Genomic DNA, 20,935 nt, shown 5'->3' on the forward strand with positions numbered 1-20,935 from the left:
CTCTGTAACCATCAGTTTGTTCTCTGTAGTTAAGAGTCTCTTTCTTGGTTTGTCTCCCTCTCTCTTTTCCCTTTGTTTGTTTGTTTTGTTACTTAAATTCCACATATGAGTGAAATTATATGGTATTTGTGTTTCTGTCCCTGACTTATTTCACTTAGCATAATACTCTCTAGCTCCATCCACATCATTGCAAATGGAAAGACTTCTTTTATGGCTAATATTCCGTTGTATATTTATATCTAACACCTCTTCTTTACCCATTCATCAGTCAATGGACATGAGCTGTTTACATAGTTTGCTGATTGTAAATAATGCTGCTATACACGTTGGGGTGCATGTATCCCTTTGAATTAGTATTTTTGCATTCTTTGGGGAAATACCTAGTAGTGCATTTGCTGGATCATAGGTTAATTTTACTTTTCAACTTTTTGAGGAATCTTCATTCTATTTTCCAGAGTGGCTGCACTGATTGCATTCCCACCAACAGTGCAAGAGGGTTCCCCTTTCTCTACATCCTCGCCTGTACCTGTTGTTTCCTGTGTTAATTTTAGCCTTTACGACAGGTGTGAGTTGATACTTTATTGTAGTTTTGATTTTTATATCCCTGATAATCAGTGCTTTTGAGCATCTTTTCATGTGACTGTTGGCCATCTGTATGTCTTCTTTGGAAAAATTTCAATTCCTGTCTTCTTCCCACTTTTTAATTGGATTATTTGTTTTTTGGGTGTTGAGTTTATAAGTTGTTTATGTATTTCGGATACTAAACCTTGATCAGATATGTCATTTGCAAATATCTTCTCCCATTCTGTAGGCTGCCTTTTAATTGTGTTGATTGTTTCCTTCACTGTGCAAAAGATTTTTAGTTTAATGTACTCCCAATAGTTTATTTTTACTTTGTTTCCCTTGCTTCAGGAGACATATCTAGGAAGAAGTTGCTCCAGTCCATGTCAAAGAGATTACTGCCTGTGTTCTTGTCTAGGATTTTTATGGTTTCATGTCTCACATTTAGGTCTTTTATCTATTTTGAATTTATTTTTGTGCATGGTGGAAGAAAGTGGTCCAGTTTCATTCTTTTGCATGTTGCTATCCAGTTTTCCCAGCACAGTTACTATGTTGAAGAGGCTATCTTTTTCCCATTGGATATTCTTTCATGCTTTGTGAAAGATTAATTGACCCTATAGTTGTGGGTTCATTTCTGGGTTTTCTATTCTGTTTTCTTGATCTGTGGGTCGGTCTGTCTTTGTGCCAGTATTGTACTGTTTTGATCACTGCAGCTTTGTAATCTAACTTGATGTCTGGAATTGTGATGCCTCCGGCCTTGGTTTTCTTTTTCAAGGTTGCTCTGGCTATTCAGAGTCTTCTGTGGTTCCATAAAAATTTTAGGATTGTTTGGCCTAGTTTTATAAAAAATACTTTTGTATTTTCATAGGGATTGTATTAAATATGTAGATTGATTTGGGTAGTATAGACATTTTAAAAATATTTTTCTCCCAATTTCTGAGCATGAAATGTCTTTCCATTTCTTTGTGTTCTCTTCAGTTTCTTTCATCAGTGTTTTATAGTTTCCAGAGTACAGATCTTTCGCCTCTTTGATTAGATTTATTTCTGGATATCTTACAGTTTTTGGTGCAGTTGTAAATTGTATCAATTTTTTGGTTTCTGTTTCTGCTACTTCATTATTGGTGTATAGAAATGCAACAGATTTCTGTGCATTGATTTTATATCCTGCAACTTTGCCGAATTCGTGTATCAATTCCAGTAATTTTTTTGGTGGAGTCTTTCGAATTTTCTACATAGAGTTTCATGTCATCTGTGAATGGTGAAATTTTGACTTCCTCCTTGCCAATTTGGATGCCTTTTATTTCTTTTTGTTGTCTGCTAGCTGTGGCTAGGACTTCCATTACTATGTTAAATAACAGTGGTCAGAGTGGACATTGCTGTCTTGTTCATGATTGTAGAGGAAAAGCTCTTAGTTTTTCCCCATTGAGGATGATATTATCTGCGGGTCTTTCATATATGGCCTTTATGGTGTGTTATGTTCCATCTATCTGTACTTTTTTGAGGGTTTTTATGAAGAATGGATGCTGTATTTTGTCAAATGCTTTTTCTGCATCTGTTGAGAGGATCGTATGGTTCCTTTTCTTTATTAATGTGTATCACATTGATTGACTTGCAAATATTGAACCACCGTAGCAGCCCAGAAATAAAACCTACTTACTCATAGTAACAGATTCTTTTAGTGTACTGTTAGATTCAGTTTGCTAGTATTTTATTGAGAATTTCTGCATCCATCTTCATCAGGGATATTGGTCTATAATTCTCTATTTTAGTGAAGTGTTTGTCTGGTTTTGGAATCAAGGTAATCCTGGCTCCATAGAGAGAGTTTGGAAGTTTTCCTTCCATTTCTATTTTTTGGAACATTTTGAGATGAATACGTGTTAAGTCTTCTTTATATGTCTGCTAGAATTCCCCTGGGCTCTTGTTTGTTGAGAGATTTTTGATTACTGATTCAGTTTCTTTGCTTGCTATGGGTCTGTTCAAATTATCTATTTCTTCATTTCACTTTTGGTAGTTTGTATGTTTCTAGGAAATTGTCTCTTTCTTCCAGATTGCTCAGTTTGTTGGCCCGTAATTTTTCATAATACTCACTTATAATGGTATTTCTGTGGTTTTGGTTGTGATCTCCTCTTCCGTTTGTGATTTTATTTCTTTTGGCCCTTTCTCTTTTCTTTTTGATATGTCTAGCTAGGGGGTTATCTTTTTTATTAATTCTTTTGGAGAACCAGCTCTTAGTTACATTGATCTTTTCTACTGTATTTTTTGTTTGTTTGGGTTTTTTTTTAAGTTTATTTATTTATTTTGAAAGAGAGAGCACCTGTGCATGAGCAAGGGAGGGGCAGAGAGAAATAGAGGGAGAGAGCAGGAATCCCCAGCAGGCTGCATGCTGTCTGCATAGAGCCAGATGCAGGGCTTGAACTCACAAACTGTGAGATCATGACCTGAGCCCAAACCAACAGTTGGATGCTTAGCCACCTGAGCCACCCATGTGCCCCTGGGTTCTGTTTGTTTGTTTCTATATTGTTTATTTCTGCTCTAATCTTTGTTATTTACCTTCTTCAGCTGGCTCTAGCCTTTATTTGCTGTTACTTCTAGCTCCTTTAGGTATAAAGTTAGGTTGTGTATTGAGACTTTTCTTGCTTTTTGAGATAGGTCTCTATTGCAGAACACTTCTGTGTTAGAACTGCCTTGTTGCATCCCAAAGGTTTTGGACTGTCATGTTTTCATTTTCATTTACTTCCATGTACTTTTTAATTTCTTCTTTAATTTACTGGTTAACCCATTCATTCTTTAGTATGATGTTCTTTAACCTCCACGTGTGGAAATTTCTTTCCAAATTTTTTCTCATAGTTGGCTTCAAGTTTCATCTTCAAGTTCCATAGCATTGTGACCTCAGAAATGATATGCAAAATATCATCTCAGTCTTTTTGTAGTTGTTGAGGCCTGATTTGTGACCCAGTATATGATCTGTTCTGGAGAATGTTCCATGTTCTTGCTGTTTGATAGACTCCTTAATTAGGATATAGTGCCCATCTTCATCTATTGTTATAGTCTTTGGTTTAAAATATGGTTTGTCTGATAGAAGCATGGCTTTCCTGGCTTTAAGGTCCATTAGCATGATAGATGGTTCTCCATCCCCTAATTTTCAATCTGGAAGTGTCTTTAGGTCTAAAAATTAGTCTCTTGTAAGTGGCATATAGATAATTCTTGTTTTTTTTTTATCCTATATAATGCCCTGTGTCTTTTGATAGAGCATTTAATCCACTTACATTTAGAGTAATTATTGATAAAAATTTAGTGCCATTGTGTTACCTGTAAAGTTGCTGTTTCTGGAGATTTTCACTCTTCTTTGGTAGTCTTTGTTGCTTTTGGTATTTCTTTCCCAGCCAAAGCATCCCTTTTTATATTTCTTGCAGGGATGGTTTAGTGGTCATGAACTCCTTTAGTTTTTGTTTGTTGGGGAAACTCTTTATCTCTCCTTCTATTCTGAATGACAGCCTTGATGGATGAAGTATTCTTGGCTGCATATTTTTTCTCTTCGGCACACTGAATATATCATGCCACTCTCTTTTGGCCTGCCAGATTTCTGTGGAGAGATCTGCTGTGAAACTGTAGTTTACCTTGTAGTTTGTTTTCCCTTGCTGCCTTCAGGATTCTTTCCTTATATCTATAGTTTAAAATTTTTACTATAATTTTTTTGATGTTGATCAGTTTTTGTTGAATTTGATGGGAGTTCTTTGTGCCTCCTGTATTTCAATGTCTATTTCCTTCCCAGATCATGGAAGTTTTCAACTGTAATTTGCTCGAATAAACCTTCTGCCACTTTTTCCCTCTTCTTTTTCTGGGACTCCTATGATAGGAATATTATTATGTTTTATGGAGTTGCTATGTTCCCTAAGTCTACATTCATGGTCCAATTTCCTTCCCTTTTCTTTCCTGCTTAATTATTTTCTCTAATTTTATCTTTTTTTAAGTTTATTTATTTATTTTGAGAGAGACAGAGACAGTATGAGTGGTGGGGTGGGGGGAGCAGAAAAAAGAGAGAATCACAAATAGGCCCTGCACTGCCACCTGTGAAGCGCAACACAGGGCTTGAACTCAGGAACCTTGAGATCATGACCTGAGCTGAAACCAAGAGTCAGACACTTAGCTGACTGAGCCACCCAGGTGCTCCCATAATTTTATTTTCTACATCACTGGTTTGTTCCTTTTCTCTGTTCTTGTTGTCATTACATCCAGTCAGTTTTGCATCTTGATTGTTACATTTTTAATTTCAGCCTGACTGGTTTTTAGTTCTTTTATCTCTTCCATAAGAAATTTTCTAGTGTGTCTTTGCTTTTCTTGATCCCAGCTAGTATCCTTATGATTGTTGTTTTAAATTCTGGTTCAGGCATATTACTTTTATCTGTATAAATTAAATCCGTGGTCATGATCTCTTCTTGTTCTTTCTTTTGGCATGAATTTCACCATCTTGTCAATTTGTCTAGGTCACTATGTGTTTTTGTGTTGGAAAAACATATTAAATTTCTTACTCCTGGGGTGCCTGGGTGGCTCTGTTGGTTAAGTGACTGATTTTTGGTTTTGGCTTGGGTCATGATCTCTCAGTTCATGAGATCAAGCCCTGAGTTGGGCTCTGTGCTGACAGCACAGAGCCTCCTTGGGATTCTCTTTCTCCTTTTCTCTCTGCCTCGTGTGCAGTCGGCTCGTGTGCAGTCTCTCTTTGTCTCTCTAAATAAATAAACTAAAAAAATAAATAAATCTTGCTCCTCAGAGTAATGGCTGTATTGAGAAGAGGTCCTCCACTGTCCAGCCCCTGACACTTCAGGAATTGTATCAGAGTGTGCACTCTGCTGTTGTGTTGTTTTGACTGCTCTTTCCCTCAGGTCAGTCCTCTGTAGAGTTTCTTCTTGCTTGCCATGGGGAGTGTGTGGACTTTGTCCCATGTGTGGTGTTTTAAGTAGGTATGCTTTGGTCTACTTTTTAAAATAAACCACGGGGCGCCTGGGTGGCTCAGTCGGTTGGGCGTCTGACTTCGGCTCAGGTCATGATCTTGCGGTCCGTGAGTTCGAGCCCCACGTCGGGCTCTGTGCTGACAGCTCGGAGCCTGGAGCCTGTTTCAGATTCTGTGTCTCCATCTCTCTCTGACCCTCCCCCGTTCATGCTCTGTCTCTGTCTCAAAAATAAATAAACGTTAAAGAAAAAAATTAAAAAAAAAATAAAATAAACCTGATCATATTTCTACCAGTGATGAAGCTTTGCAGCACTCTATATAATTAGTAGAGTTGGTGCATGTTGGGAGTTTGTGCTCATCTTCTTGGGGAGGGGTGTACTGCTCAGATTCTCAGGATGACTTGCCCTACTAAAGATGCACCTGCAGGGAACGGTAGGGCAGGACTTGGTGTAAGTGGCTCCAGCCTCCATGGGGGGCACTGTGATGCTCACTGAAGTCTGTCCATGCTAATGTGGAGGGGGGGGGGATTCCATCATCCTGTTGTCTCCTCCCTGGAGAGGGGGGTTCACACCTGCCTCTGTTCAGGAAGCCTTCACAGACAAGTGAACAGTCTCCCTTCTTGTGTCTCAGGCTTCCATCAGAACCCTGCTTTTATGCTGTATGTCCAAGCCATCCGCTTGCCTGGAGCCGTAGTACTCCTGTGTTTTATTTCAGCTGCATGGCTGGGTTTCAAGAACTCTAAATTTTAAGGGCATGGCATTGACCCCTGCTCATCCTCTGGAGGAGGATCTCAACATGCTGTGGCTAGTGCCAGTTTGTCATAGAAAAGCAGTTGCATGACTGTGCAGGGGGCTTGGGGTTGATGGTAAAGCACAGCCAAAAGCTGACTTCCAAGTTAGCTGCCTTCAACAATTGCCTCTGCTGCTCTGATAGTTAAAGGGAGGCAGTGCCACTTCTCCCAAATGCACTCCAAGAAGACCCAGAGATCCTCAGACCATGCTGTCCACTCCCACGCCTCTGCCTTCCTTCCCCATAGGAGTACTACTGGGCCTGCCAGGCAAAGGCACGGACTTCTAAAACTTCAGATTTTGAGCTCTGCTGCTTATAAAAACTTGTGAAAATCATCCGTTTTCCTTTTCCCAGCCTTCTCTCCCTCTTTCTTTCCCTCTCCTCTCTCCATATCAGGGCTCCCTCCCCTCTGCAGCACCCACAATTCTTATCTCTCCCAAATGTCTCCAAAACTCCTACCTTCCACGATGTGGCCATTTTTCACCCTCTAGATGTGCAGTTTGTTCTTTCAGTCCTCACATCAATTTCTTGGGTGTTCAGGATGATTTCATATTTATCTAGCTGTGTTTGAGGGATGAGGCAAGCATAGGGTCCTTCTACTCCTCCATCTTAACTCTAAAATTATACTTGATTCTTCATCTTATTTAAATCAAATATGAATGGATAAGCCAATCTTTATATTATTGATTGCTAAAATCTTTATAATAAACAAAAACAACCACTTAGGAATTAAGAGAAAAGAATATTTCTACACACATTCATACAAACTTAGCTTTGATTTAAAAATAAGATCTTTAAGGGGTGCCTGGGTGGCTCAATTGAGTGTCTGACTTTGGCTCAGGTCATGATCTCGCAGTTTGTGGGTTCGAGCCCCGTGTAAGGCTCTGTGCTCACAGCTCAGAGCCGGAGCCTGCTTCAGATTCTGTGTCTCCTTCTCTCTCTGCCCCTCCGCTTCTCATGCTCTCTCTCTCTCTCTCTCTTAAGAATAAATAAACATTAAAAATAAGATCTTTGTAGATGTTGTTTCCTGGGAGGAAAATACAATTTAGAAAATCAATTAAACATCAGAAGACATATAGGAAAAAGCATAAATTTGAGAGCTTTTAAAAAATACCTCTTTTGGGATAGTTGTTTTAATTTAAAAAAATTTTTATGTAAAAATTAGGAAGGATTCCTTGATATGAATACTGAAATATTTTTTTTTATCAGAACTGTTCTACTACAAAAATGTGACATTGTTGACCATATATAGTCTTGATTTACTAGTCACACCAAACAATGTGAAAAAACAAATATACGATGCCTTAGGACTTAGGAATTTTTTTGTGTGGCACTCTGTTTTTTTTAAACCCCAAAATGACTTGAAAACATTTTGTCAAAAGAAAATGCTATAATTATTAAGGAAAATGATATGATTATGAAGGGGAATATAAGTTATGGCAATCAAGTTCTAGGTTTTACTATGTAAAGTATCAAGAAATGCATCTAATATTCCCTTTATATAAAAGAGTCTAAATGTTGTTCTGATCCATGCTGTATTCTTATATCACTTTAATTATGAAGGATTCAAATTATATGGTCAACTACAGAGAATAATACTAAAAAAGCACTTACCTTTTATGTTTATCAAGAGAAGTGAAATGATGTTTGCCGAAATTACTTCAGTGATATAGAGATCTTACCAAGAAATGAAAAGAACTATGAATGTAACTGAAAGTGATGCACGTTAATAAATAAGGTCAGCTTCCAGATTATTATGGTATAGAATTAAGAGCCACATCCTGCGCGTTAGGATAATTTCAGGAGTTTCTATTGTTGGCTAAGCCTGGGAAAAATCCTTTTACCTATCTTTTCCTGGTCTGATATTCCAAAGTTACATGATACTGTCTTGAATAAAAGTTAAGGTTTTCAATGGAAGCTACTAGAAGCAAAATGTATAAACTTGTGCGGGTATGGTATCATGTAGTAATAAAAGCTGTCATTAATTCACAAGAAATTAAGAGTTAAAGTATATAATTATTAAGGTATGATGAAAAATGCTTTATGAAAATATCAATTGTATTTGAGGTTTACAATTACTTTTTGAAAAAGAATAAAAAAGGACTAAATAGAATAAGGAGTTAATACATAAAATAAATGCAAAAAAGGAGAGATTTTGTAATTGATAATAAAGAAAATATATCTCTCATATATATCACAGATTGGCAAATTATGTCCTACAGGCCAAGGCCAGCCCACCTTATGTTTTTGAAATAAAGTTTTATGAGATCACAGTTACAATTTTTTTTAACGTTTATTTATTTTTGAGAGAGAGAGAGAGACAGAGTGTGAGCAGGAGAGGGTCACAGAGAGAGGGAGACACAGAACCTGAAGCAGGCTCCAGGTTCTGAGCTATTAGCACAGAGCCCAATGCGGGTCTCAAACTCACAAACAGTGAGATCAGACCTGAGCTGAAGTCCAACGCTTAACCGACTGAGCCATCCAGGCGCTCCTATACTCACTTGTTGATGCATTGTCTATGACCACTTTCTGATTACAACTACAGAATTGAGTAGTTGCTACAGAGAATGGCCCTCACCTAAAATTTTTAGTACTTGACCCCTTATAGCAAGTTTGTTGACATCTGGCATAGAGGAATTCCAAGACAAAAATGTTAATTAATGCCATACTAAAACTACCATCCACATCAACTAACTGTCTCTTAGTTTAAGTAGTGTCTTTGGGCTTCATTATAAATAAATACATCTATAAACCTCTTATGACATGAGCAATGATAGAGCATTAAATATAACAAATTTGAATTCCTAATAAATAGTAAAAAAGTTATTCTTCGTAGGTATAAAATTCACCATTAATCTACATTTAGAACAATTTTTAATACCTCATTTGGTTTAAACTATTTAAAAAAAGAAAGTTTTACATTATGAATTGCATAAAATTGGTACACTTCTGAAATTAGTTTCTTTATTCTAAGTTACAATGAAAGTATACTCTTTGAATTGCAGTCATCTTCACTGTCTTTCTTCTCCAATACAAAAGCCTTCCATTGACACAGAGTTTAGTTATTTTCAGGGCCTAGCCTGGCACCTGGTAGGTGCCCTACAAATATGTTAAATAAATGAATTCCTTCTGACAAAACTTTTATAACCTTTGTCTCTTATTACCTGTGAAAGGAAGATTTGGGTAGTTGTTCATTTTTCTGCAGACATTTGGCAGGTTAGTAAAAGGCCATGTAAATTATATTAATCATAAGCACACAATTTCCAGAGATGGCCTTTCACTTGGAGATAATGAAATAGCCATGGCCGGTTAGCATTTGATTTACTTTAAGTTTCTATAGCTGATCTTTCCATTTAAATAGATTTGTGAGTCTCTTTCTTAAACATTTAATTTTTCCAGAAACAGTCTTTCTTTCCATGAATTTAAATGAATATTGATTTTTCTTTTGGTTTTAAAAGCCATCAATTGAGTTTTTAAAATGTATCAGTGATTATTATGAGAATTAAATAGTGCAAGTAAAAAAACCCACTTTAATTAATCCATTTCAGCAGTTAATGATCACAGTTTTACATGAGATCCTGTTCCCTTCTTTAGTTGGTCCAGAGGCATTTTGTCAGGAGAAAATAATTGGTATAGTACAGACTCTTTACATAAAGAGCTGATCTTAATGTAGAGGCTCTGTAACTGATCCTTTCAGAAGCTGATAGAAGAAAGGAAGAATACAGACAGTGACTCGGCCCCTTAGAAACAATTTATAATTCATGAGGTAAAAAAAAAAATCAGGTTTTCTTCCCACCCAAATGTTCTTACATTTGAAAATTAAGAGGCAAAATTAACCAACCCGTGAGTGATGTGTCATCTTTACTGCCCTTTAAAAAACAATAATTTTCCTTTTTTTCATTTACCTCCTATTCAAATATTTATATTTTTTTCATGAGAATCAGCTTTCCCCCCCGTTTTCTTTATTTAACCACTAAAATTGGCTTAAGTCCTTCAAGCAAGAGTTTTAAAGTGATTTTATTTAAAAATCTAGTTGAGATCAGATTAAGTCATGGTTGCAACTCTGAGACTGTCTTTGAGAAATTTGTGGTGGCCTCTATAGCTTCTCAGCTAGACAAAAGAGCTTCAAAGAAGTAAAAGGGCATTGTCTCATAGCTCCTTGACTTTTCAGTAGAAATGAGCCTGGATCAAAGATATGTATAGGAGTGGCTTGTGTCTAATGTAGTGGATTATATCTACTATGCAGTAAGCCCACAAATTTTTAAAGGATTTGTGCTATCTTGGGCTGAAAAGGAGAGAGACTGTTCAAATGAAAAGAGGTCTCTTGGCCCCCATCCTTCCATGGGGAGAAAATTGAGAGAACTACTCGCATGCAAATATGGACCATTTCTCCTAGAAGACAAGTAACTCAAAGGCTGGAACCAAATTTACAGAAGGCAGAGTCAAAAACCCTGAGAACTAGTCTCAGGGAGCCAAATGGGTTTTAATCAGTAACATTACCAAAGCCTCAGAGCATGATAGATGCAGTAAAGGCATTTGCTTTCAATATGTGATTTAATACGCTATTACAATACAAAACAAAAAAATTAAAACACTTAGTATGTTAGATACGTGGGGATTTCTAAAGCCTAACGAAAAAAAAATTCATGAAAATCTAGAGCAAACATTTTCTTAAATAGGGTAACAATAGGAGCAGTATCCTGTAAGACAAGTCAAGTATGTTTGTTCACTATTACTACAACTATTCTACGTTTTATTGGAGGCCCTAGGCAGTATAAGAAGAAATGAAAAAACCTATTAGAAGTATAGGATAAGAGAGCAAAAAAATTATTTGGAGATAACGTTTATCATTCACATAGAAAATGCAAAAGAATCCTTAACTCTAGCAAAATTACAGAATGGAGTTAATATTTATATACATCAAAAACAAACACCTAGAAAACAAAAATAAAAAGACACTGTTTACAGTAGTGGAAATACCATAGAAGAATGTAAGAATAAGCCTATTATAAGATAAATAAAGCCTCTATAGCTAAATTATAAAACTTTAAAAACTACTAAAATAATAAAAAAAACTGTAGAAATATACTATATATGTAGTTAGGAAAACTTAATATTATAACCTACAGGTTTAATGTAATTCCAATAGAAATTTCTGTTGAATCATTTTTTTTTATATATATATGAAATTTATTGACAAATTGGTTTCCATACAACCCCCAGTGCTCATCCCAAAAGGTGCCCTCCTCAATATCCATCACCCACCCTCCCCTCCCTCCCACCCCCCATCAACCCTCAGTTTGTTCTCAGTTTTTAAGAGTCTCTTATGCTTTGGCTCTCTCCCACTCTAACCTCTTTTTTTTTTTTTCTTCCCCTCCCCCATGGGTTCCTGTTAAGTTTCTCAGGATCCACATAAGAGTGAAACCATGTGGTATCTGTCTTTCTCTGTATGGCTTATTTCACTTAGCATTACACTCTCCAGTTCCATCCACGTTGCTACAAAAGACCATATTTCATTTTTTCTCATTGCCACATAGTACTCCATTGTGTATATATACCACAATTTCTTTATCCATTCATCAGTTGATGGACATTTAGGCTCTTTCCATAATTTGGCTATTGTTGAGAGTGCTGCTGTGAACATTGGGGTACAAGTGCCCCTAGGCATCAGTACTCCTGTATCCCTTGGATAAATTCCTAGCAGTGCTATTGCTGGGTCATAGGGTAGGTCTATTTTTAATTTTCTGAGGAACCTCCACACTGCTTTCCAGAGCGGCTGCACCAATTTGCATTCCCACCAACAGTGCAAGAGGGTTCCCATTTCTCCACATCCTCTCCAGCATCTATAGTCTCCTGATTGGTTCATTTTGGCCACTCTGACTGGCGTGAGGTGATACCTGAGTGTGGTTTTGATTTGTATTTCCCTGATAAGGAGCGACGCTGAACATCTTTTCATGTGCCTGTTGGCCATCTGGATGTCTTCTTTAGAGAAGTGTCTATTCATGTTTTCTGCCCATTTCTTCACAGGGTTATTTGTTTTTCGGGTGTGGAGTTTGGTGAGCTCTTTATAGATTTTAGATACTAGCCCTTTGTCCGATATGTCATTTGCAAATATCTTTTCCCATTCCGTTGGTTGCCTTTTAGTTTTGTTGGTTGTTTCCTTTGCTGTGCAGAAGCTTTTTATCTTCATAAGGTCCCAGTAATTCACTTTTGCTTTTAATTCCCTTGCCTTTGGGGATGTGTCGAGTAAGAGATTGCTACGGCTGAGGTCAGAGAGGTCTTTTCCTGCTTTCTCCTCTAAGGTTCTGATGGTTTCCTGTCTCACATTTAGGTCCTTTATCCATTTTGAGTTTATTTTTGTAAATGGTGTGAGAAAGTGGTCTAGTTTCAACCTTCTGCAGGTTGCTGTCCAGTTCTCCCAGCACCATTTGTTAAAGAGGCTGTCTTTTTTCCATTGGATGTTCTTTCCTGCTTTGTCAAAGATGAGTTGGCCATACGTTTGTGGGTCTAGTTCTGGGGTTTCTAGTCTATTCCATTGGTCTGTGTGTCTGTTTTTGTGCCAATACCATGCTGTCTTGATGATTACAGCTTTGTAGTAGAGGCTAAAGTCTGGGATTGTGATGCCTCCTGCTTTGGTCTTCTTCTTCAAAATTCCTTTGGCTATTCGGGGCCTTTTGTGGTTCCATATGAATTTTAGGATTGCTTGTTCTAGTTTTGAGAAGAATGCTGGTGCAATTTTGATTGGGATTGCATTGAATGTGTAGATAGCTTTGGGTAGTATTGACATTTTGACAATATTTATTTTTCCAATCCATGAGCAGGGAATGTCTTTCCATTTCTTTAAGTCTTCTTCAATTACCTTCATAAGCTTTCTATAGTTTTCAGCATACAGATCCTTTACATCTTTGGTTAGATTTATTCCTAGGTATTTTATGCTTCTTGGTGCAATTGTGAATGGGATCATTTTCTTTATTTGTCTTTCTGTTGCTTCATTGTTAGTGTATAAGAATGCAACTGATTTCTGTACATTGATTTTGTATCCTGCAACTTTGCTGAATTCATGTATCAGTTCTAGCAGACTTTTGGTGGAGTCTATCGGATTTTCCATGTATAATATCATGTCGTCTGCAAAAAGCGAAAGCTTGACTTCATCTTTGCCAATTTTGATGCCTTTGATTTCCTTTTGTTGTCTGATTGCTGATGCTAGAACTTCCAGCACTATGTTAAACAACAACGGTGAGAGTGGGCATCCCTGTCGTGTTCCTGATCTCAGGGAAAAAGCTCTCAGTTTTTCCCCGTTGAGGATGATGTTAGCTGTGGGCTTTTCATAAATGGCTTTGATGATCTTTAAGTATGTTCCTTCTATCCCGACTTTCTCAAGGGTTTTTATTAAGAAAGGGTGCTGGATTTTGTCAAAGGCCTTTTCTGCATCGATTGACAGGATCATATGGTTCTTCTCTTTTTTTTTGTTAATGTGATGTATCACGTTGATTGATTTGCGAATGTTGATCCAGCCCTGCATCCCAGGAATGAATCCCACTTGATCATGGTGAATAATTCTTTTTATATGCTGTTGAATTCGATTTGCTAGTATCTTATTGAGAATTTTTGCATCCATATTCATCAGGGATATTGGCCTGTAGTTCTCTTTTTTTACTGGGTCTCTGTCTGGTTTAGGAATCAAAGTAATACTGGCTTCATAGAATGAGTCTGGAAGTTTTCCTTCCCTTTCTATTTCTTGGAATAGCTTGAGAAGGATAGGTATTATCTCTGCTTTAAATGTCTGGTAGAACTCCCCTGGGAAGCCATCTGGTCCTGGACTCTTATTTGTTGGGAGATTTTTGATAACCGATTCAATTTCTTCGCTGGTTATGGGTCTGTTCAAGCTTTCTATTTCCTCCTGATTGAGTTTTGGAAGAGTGTGGGTGTTCAGGAATTTGTCCATTTCTTCCAGGTTGTCCAATTTGTTGGCATATAATTTTTCATAGTATTCCCTGATAATTGTTTGTATCTCTGAGGGATTGGTTGTAATAATTCCATTTTCATTCATGATTTTATCTATTTGGGTCATCTCCCTTTTCTTTTTGAGAAGCCTGGCTAGAGGTTTGTCAATTTTGTTTATTTTTTCAAAAAACCAACTCTTGGTTTCGTTGATCTGCTCTACAGTTTTTTTAGATTCTATATTGTTTATTTCTGCTCTGATCTTTATTATTTCTCTTCTTCTGCTGGGTTTAGGCTGCCTTTGCTGTTCTGCTTCTATTTCCTTTAGGTGTGCTGTTAGATTTTGTATTTGAGATCTTTCTTGTTTCTTGAGATAGGCCTGGATTGCAATGTATTTTCCTCTCAGGACTGCCTTCGCTGCGTCCCAAAGCGTTTGGATTGTTGTATTTTCATTTTCGTTTGTTTCCATATATTTTTTGATTTCTTCTCTAATTGCCTGGTTGACCCACTCATTCGTTAGTAGGGTGTTCTTTAACCTCCATGCTTTTGGAGGTTTTCCAGACTTTTTCCTGTGGTTGATTTCAAGCTTCATAGCATTGTGGTCTGAAAGTATGCATGGTATAATTTCAATTCTTGTAAACTTATGAAGGGCTGTTTTGTGTCCCAGTATATGATCTATCTTGGAGAATGTTCCATGTGCACTCGAGAAGAAAGTATATTCTGTTGCTTTGGGATGCAGAGTTCTAAATATATCTGTCAAGTCCATCTGATCCAATGTATCATTCAGGGCCCTTGTTTCTTTATTGACCGTGTGTCTAGATGATCTATCCATTTCTGTAAGTGGGGTGTTAAAGTCCCCTGCAATTACCACATTCTTATCAATAAGGTTGCTTCTGTTTATGAGTAATTGTTTTATATATTTCGGGGCTCCTGTATTCGGCGTGTAGACATTTATAATTGTTAGCTCTTCCTGATGGATAGAGCCTGTTATTATTATATAATGCCCTTCTTCATCTCTTGTTACAGCCTTTAATTTAAAGTCTAGTTTGTCTAAGTATGACTACTCCAGCTTTCTTTTGACTTCCAGTGGCATGATAAATAGTTCTCCATCCCCTCACTCTCAATCTGAAGGTGTACTCAGGTCTAAAATGAGTCTCTTGTAGACAGCAAATAGATGGGTCTTGTTTTTTTATCCATTCTGATACCCTATGTCTTTTGGTTGGCGTATTTAATCCATTTACATTCAGTGTTATTATAGAAAGATACGGGTTTAGAGTCATTGTGATGTCTGTATGTTTTATGCTTGTAGTGATGTCTCTGGTACTTTGTCTCACAGGGTCCCCCTTAGGATCTCTTGTAGGGCTGGTTTAGTGGTGACAAATTCCTTCAGTTTTTGTTTGTTTGGGAAGACCTTTATCTCTCCTTCTATTCTAAATGACAGACTTGCTGGATAAAGGATTCTCGGCTGCATATTTTTGCTGTCTAGCACCCTGAAAATCTCGTGCCAATTCTTTCTGGCCTGCCAAGTTTCAAAAGAGAGATCAGTCACGAGTCTTATAGGTCTCCCTTTATATGTGAGGGCACGTTTACCCCTTGCTGCTTTCAGAATTTTCTCTTTATCCTTGTATTTTGCCAGTTTCACTATGATATGTCATGCAGAAGATCGATTCAAGTTACGTCTGAAGGGAGTTCTCTGTGCCTCTTGGATTTCAATGCCTTTTTCCTTCCCCAGTTCAGGGAAGTTCTCAGCTATAATTTCTTCAAGTACCCCTTCAGCACCTTTCCCTCTCTCTTCCTCCTCTGGGATACCAATTATGCGTATATTATTTCTTTTTAGTGTATCACTTAGTTCTCTAATTTTCCCCTCATACTCCTGGATTTTTTTATCTCTCTTTTTCTCAGCTTCCTCTTTTTCCATAACTTTATCTTCTAGTTCACCTATTCTCTCCTCTGCCTCTTCCATCCGAGCTGTGGTGGTTTCCATTTTGTTTTGCATTTCCTTTAAAGCGTTTTTCAGCTCCTCGTGACTGTTCCTTAGTCCCTTGATCTCTGTAGCAAGAGATTCTCTGCTGTCCTGTATGCTGTTTTCCAGCCCAGCGATTAATTTTATGACTATTATTCTAAATTCACTTTCTGTTATATTATTTAAATCCTTTTTGATCAGCTCATTAGCTGTTGTTATTTCCTGGAGATCCTTCTGAGGGGAATTCTTCCGCTTGGTCATTTTGGATAGTCCCTGGTGTGGTGAGGACCTGCAGGGCACTTCCCCTGTGCTGTGGTGTATAACTGGAGTTGGTGGGCGGGGCCGCAGTCAGTCCTGATGTCTGCCCCCAGCCCACCGCTGGGGCCACAGTCAGACTGGTGTGTGCCTTCTCTTCCCCTCTCCTAGGGGCGGGATTCACTGTGGGGTGGTGTGGCCCCTCTGGGCTACTTGCACACTGCCAGGCTTGTGATGCTGGGGATCTGGCGTATTAGCTGGGGTGGGAAGGCAAGGTGCACGGCGGCGGGGGGGGGGGGCAGGTTTAGCTCGCTTCTACTTAGGTGATCCACTTCAGGAGGGGCCCTGTGGCAGCCGGAGGGAGTCAGATCCGCTGCCGGAGGTTTGGCTCCGCAGAAGCACAGAGTTGGGTGTTTGCGGAGCGAGCAATTTCCCTGGCCGGAACCGGTTCCCTTTGGGATTTTGGCTGGGGGATGGGCGGGGGAGATGGCGCTGGCGAGCGCCTTTGTTCCCCGCCAAACTGAGCTCTGTCGTCTGGGGGCTCCGCAGCTCACCCTCCCTTTGTCCTCCAGCCTTCCCGCTTTCAGAGCAGAGCTGTTAACTTATGACCTCCCAGATGCTAAGTCGCGCTTGCTGTCGGAACACAGTCCGTCAGGCCCCTCCGCTTTTGCAAGCCGGACTCGGGGGCTCTGCTTGGCCGGCGAGCCGCCCCTCCGCCCCGGCTCCCTCCCGCCAGTCCGTGGAGCGCGCACCGCCTCTCCGCCCTTCCTACCCTCTTCCGTGGGCCTCTCATCTGCACTTGGGTCCGGTGACTCCGTTCTGCTAATCCTCTGGCGGTTTTCTGGGTTATTTAGGCAGGTGTAGGTGGAATCTAAGTGATCAGCAGGACGCGCGGTGAGCCCAGCGTCCTCCTACGCCGCCATCTTCCCCTCCTCCTCTGTTGAATCATTTTTAATGGAACTTGTTCAGATTATTATTAAATGTATACGAAAGAATAAAGAGCCAAAAAATAGCCAGAGCTCTTTTGAGTAAGTCCAGGATGGGGGTTTGCCAAATTACATATTTTGAACCATAATTTTGTAGGTAGTATAGTACTGGAGCATGGATAGATAATATAAGAGTGTAAAATTAATGATAAATATGGAATTCAGAATGGTATTTGTTTAGACTGAGGTAGGTAGGAAGATGGGATATACAGTAATAAAGATATTTTTCGGTATAGAAATTCCTTAAATTACTTGTCCTTTAATCCACTGACACTGAATAAGGCATTAGAGATAAAAAAAAAATGGTGATCTCTCATGCATATCAGTTCCTTAAAACCATGTAATGTGAGAATCCAACCTAACTGGGTGTGATTCTAGTGTATAAAAATTCTAGTGTATAAGATGATGTGGTATCTTAACTCAAAGCCAGTGTCTCTTTTGGAACTCAGCTGGAGAACCAGCCCCTGAAATAAACAGTATACTTACTGAGCAGTGGTATCTCATGATCTGACCTGACACTTGAGTAAGATACATTGAGAATAATTTTTTTACCCTTAATTTTCATCTCATTACATTATTAACATGTACACTCACGTTGTATCATAACTTTTGTGTGAATTAACACTTTTTCCCTTAAACATTTTCTTTACCAAACAACATTTAATTAGGTGGAAATTAATTATAATCTTATTCATAATAAGAAAGGGTTTCTGTAATTATTTTTATTTTATTTTAGATTTTTATTGAAGTGTAGATGACAGAGTATCATATAGTTTCTAGATGTACAACATAGTGATTAGACAATCCCATACATTATAGAATGCTCGCCAAGATGAGTGTAGCTACTATTTGTCACCATACAAGTTTACTACAATATTATTGACTGTATTCCCTATGATGTACTTTTCATCCCCATGACTTATTTATTGTATTACATTTGACTTCTTCCTTATTGTGAGTTTCTTAATAAGATTTTGTCTTTGTATCCACCCTCAAGCACTGTACCTCCAGCATATACTAAGCATTCAAGACAGTTTGCTGAGAAAGTGAATAAACGGGAGAATGAATGAGGAACAAATTTACATGAAGATTAAGAATAAAAGCTTTAGAGTTAGGAAGACCTCTAACTCAAGTCCTACTTTTTTTATTCATTATATAAATTTGTAAAATTTAGTCCTTTTTAATTATTTAGTAAAGAGGTAGATAATGACAGCCACCACCTCATTGAGTGTGGTGATGGTTAAATGAGTACATGTATGTGAAGTACTTAATAGAGTGCCCAGAACATATTAAACACTCCATAAATTTAAGTTATTAGTGCCATCTATATTATTATTATTACTATTATCAAGAATCGTTGCCTCACTAGAACTTATCGTTACTCGATGGTACCCAATTACGAGAATTTATTGTAATATTTAAAATTAGAGAATGTATTGTAATCTCTAAACCAAGAAATTTATTACATTTATGAAGTCATAAAGACTAAAATGTTCTGTTAGGTAGTTTATTAGGCCCTAAAAGTTTTTCATCTTAGCAGTGGTCTTTATGTCCTAGAAAAGATCATTTAAACATCTTTGATTTTTCTTTACGAAGCAGTAAATGTTGATTATAGAATAGACATTTGGTATAGTTCTTCCTTACTGAATAAAAAGGATAGGCCAATTTTTCTAATGCATCGCAAAGAGGCAGGCCTTTCCAAAATCCTCTGTTGACTGCAAAATTATTCCAAGTGGTTTCCAAAAGGTTCTGATTAATCTTTGAGGAGGAAAACATATCTCCAGCACCCTGAATGATAGTGCCGGAAATTTCTTTTCCTTCAGTTTGGCAATAAGCCAGATCCGTATTGTATTGTTAGATGTTAGGGAAGTTCTATAGGTGGCCTAGAAGCTCCATTCTTAGGTTCCCCAGAAAAATGACAAACATGACAGTCACGGAGGCCATCGGCTTCTCTTGACTTTGACTCAGTGCTTTCCTCCAGAGAACCAGACAGGAAGGACTTGTGTTAGACGTTGAAGGTCCTAAAACTATCTTCTAAACAGAATTCTAATTTTTAGTATCTTGTAGTTAATTTCAAATTCCAAAAGAAACATACCAGCTCAAGCAGTGTAATTTGGCCAAGAAAGAGAGTGGTAGGAGATGGTCAGAGGGATGGTCCAGGACAGCATCAGGTAAGGACCTTGCAAGTCATGATGAAAGGTTAGATTTTTTTTAATGCACATTATATTTTGAAAATCGAGTTAAAATGTATACATATATATCATGAAATACACAAATTATTATTATTTGTATTTTTTAAATTTTTTAAAATGTTTGTTTATTTTTGAGAAAGAGAGCATGAGCAGAGGAGGAGAAGAGAGAGAGGGAGACACAGAATCTGAAACAAAGGTACGCAAGTTTTTAAATGTTTGATTTGTTAAGTTTAACAACTATATGGTAATATAATTACCATCCCAGTAAAGATACAGAACATTTCCATCACATCAAAAGTTCCCTTGTCCCCTTGTCCTGACAGTGCACAACCCCATAGAACCAATTGCTTTGGTTTATATCATCATTGATGAGTTTTGCCTGTTTTTGAACTTCATACAAATACAATCCTACAGTATTAGGGTGCCTGGGTGGCTCAGTCGGTTAAGCATCTGACTTCAGCTTAGGTCATGATCTCTCTGATCATGAGTTCAAGCCCTGTGTCGGGCTCTGTGCTGACAGCTCAGAGCCTGGAGCCTGCTTTGGATTCTGTCTCTCCCTCTCTCTCTGCCCCTCCTCCCCTGGTCACACTCTGTCTCTTTCTCTCTCAAAAATAAACGTTTTTTAAAAATTAAAAAAATTAAGAATCCTACAGTATTAACAGTGTGTGCTATTTTGTGTCTGGTTTCCTTCTCTCAACATAATGTTTTGGAGATTTATCCCTCTTGTTGCATGCATGAGTAGCTTCCTCAAGTACAAGTCTTTGTACAGACATACTTTCGTTTTTCTTTGGGTGAATACTTAGGTATAGAATGGCTAAATCATACAGTAGGTGTATGTTCGATTTTTTAGAAACCACCAAACTATTTTTCACAGTGCATTTACCTCTTCACATTCCCATCAGCAGTGAATAGGAGTTCCAGTTCCAACACATTCTTGCTAAGCTAACACCTGTATGAGCTGTCTTTTTAATTTTAGCCTTGCAAATAGTAATGGTATCCGTTGCAGCTTTAATTGTATTTTCCTTGTAATAATGATGTTGAACATCTTTTTAAGTGCTTATTTATCAAATATTTATCTTCTTTGGCCAAATGTCTATATAGTCTTTTGCCCATTCTTTTCATTGTATTGCTTGTTGTATTAATAATGAATTTTGAGGGTTCTTTATGTATTCTAGGTACAAGTACTTCATCAGATATGTGATTTGTAACTTCTTAATAATGAATTTTGAGAATTGTTTATGCATTCTAGATACAACTACTTAATCGGATATATGATTTGTAAATATTCTCCCAGTTTGTG

At 37.9% G+C, this 20,935-nt stretch overlaps 1 long non-coding RNA gene across 1 annotated transcript; it reads right to left on the minus strand.

Moving 5' to 3' along the window:
• Window positions 1-3,554: 3,554 nt before the first annotated feature.
• LOC115502922 lies at window positions 3,555-15,340 on the minus strand. The gene is made up of 3 exons (XR_003965251.1): window positions 15,304-15,340; window positions 8,143-8,146; window positions 3,555-3,648 (listed from the first exon to the last, which is right to left on the minus strand). It is a non-coding gene; the product is annotated as an uncharacterized LOC115502922 (long non-coding RNA).
• Window positions 15,341-20,935: the final 5,595 nt, after the last annotated feature.

This window comes from Lynx canadensis, chromosome A1, assembly GCF_007474595.2.
Source record: "Lynx canadensis isolate LIC74 chromosome A1, mLynCan4.pri.v2, whole genome shotgun sequence".
Classification (NCBI taxonomy): domain Eukaryota; kingdom Metazoa; phylum Chordata; class Mammalia; order Carnivora; family Felidae; genus Lynx; species Lynx canadensis.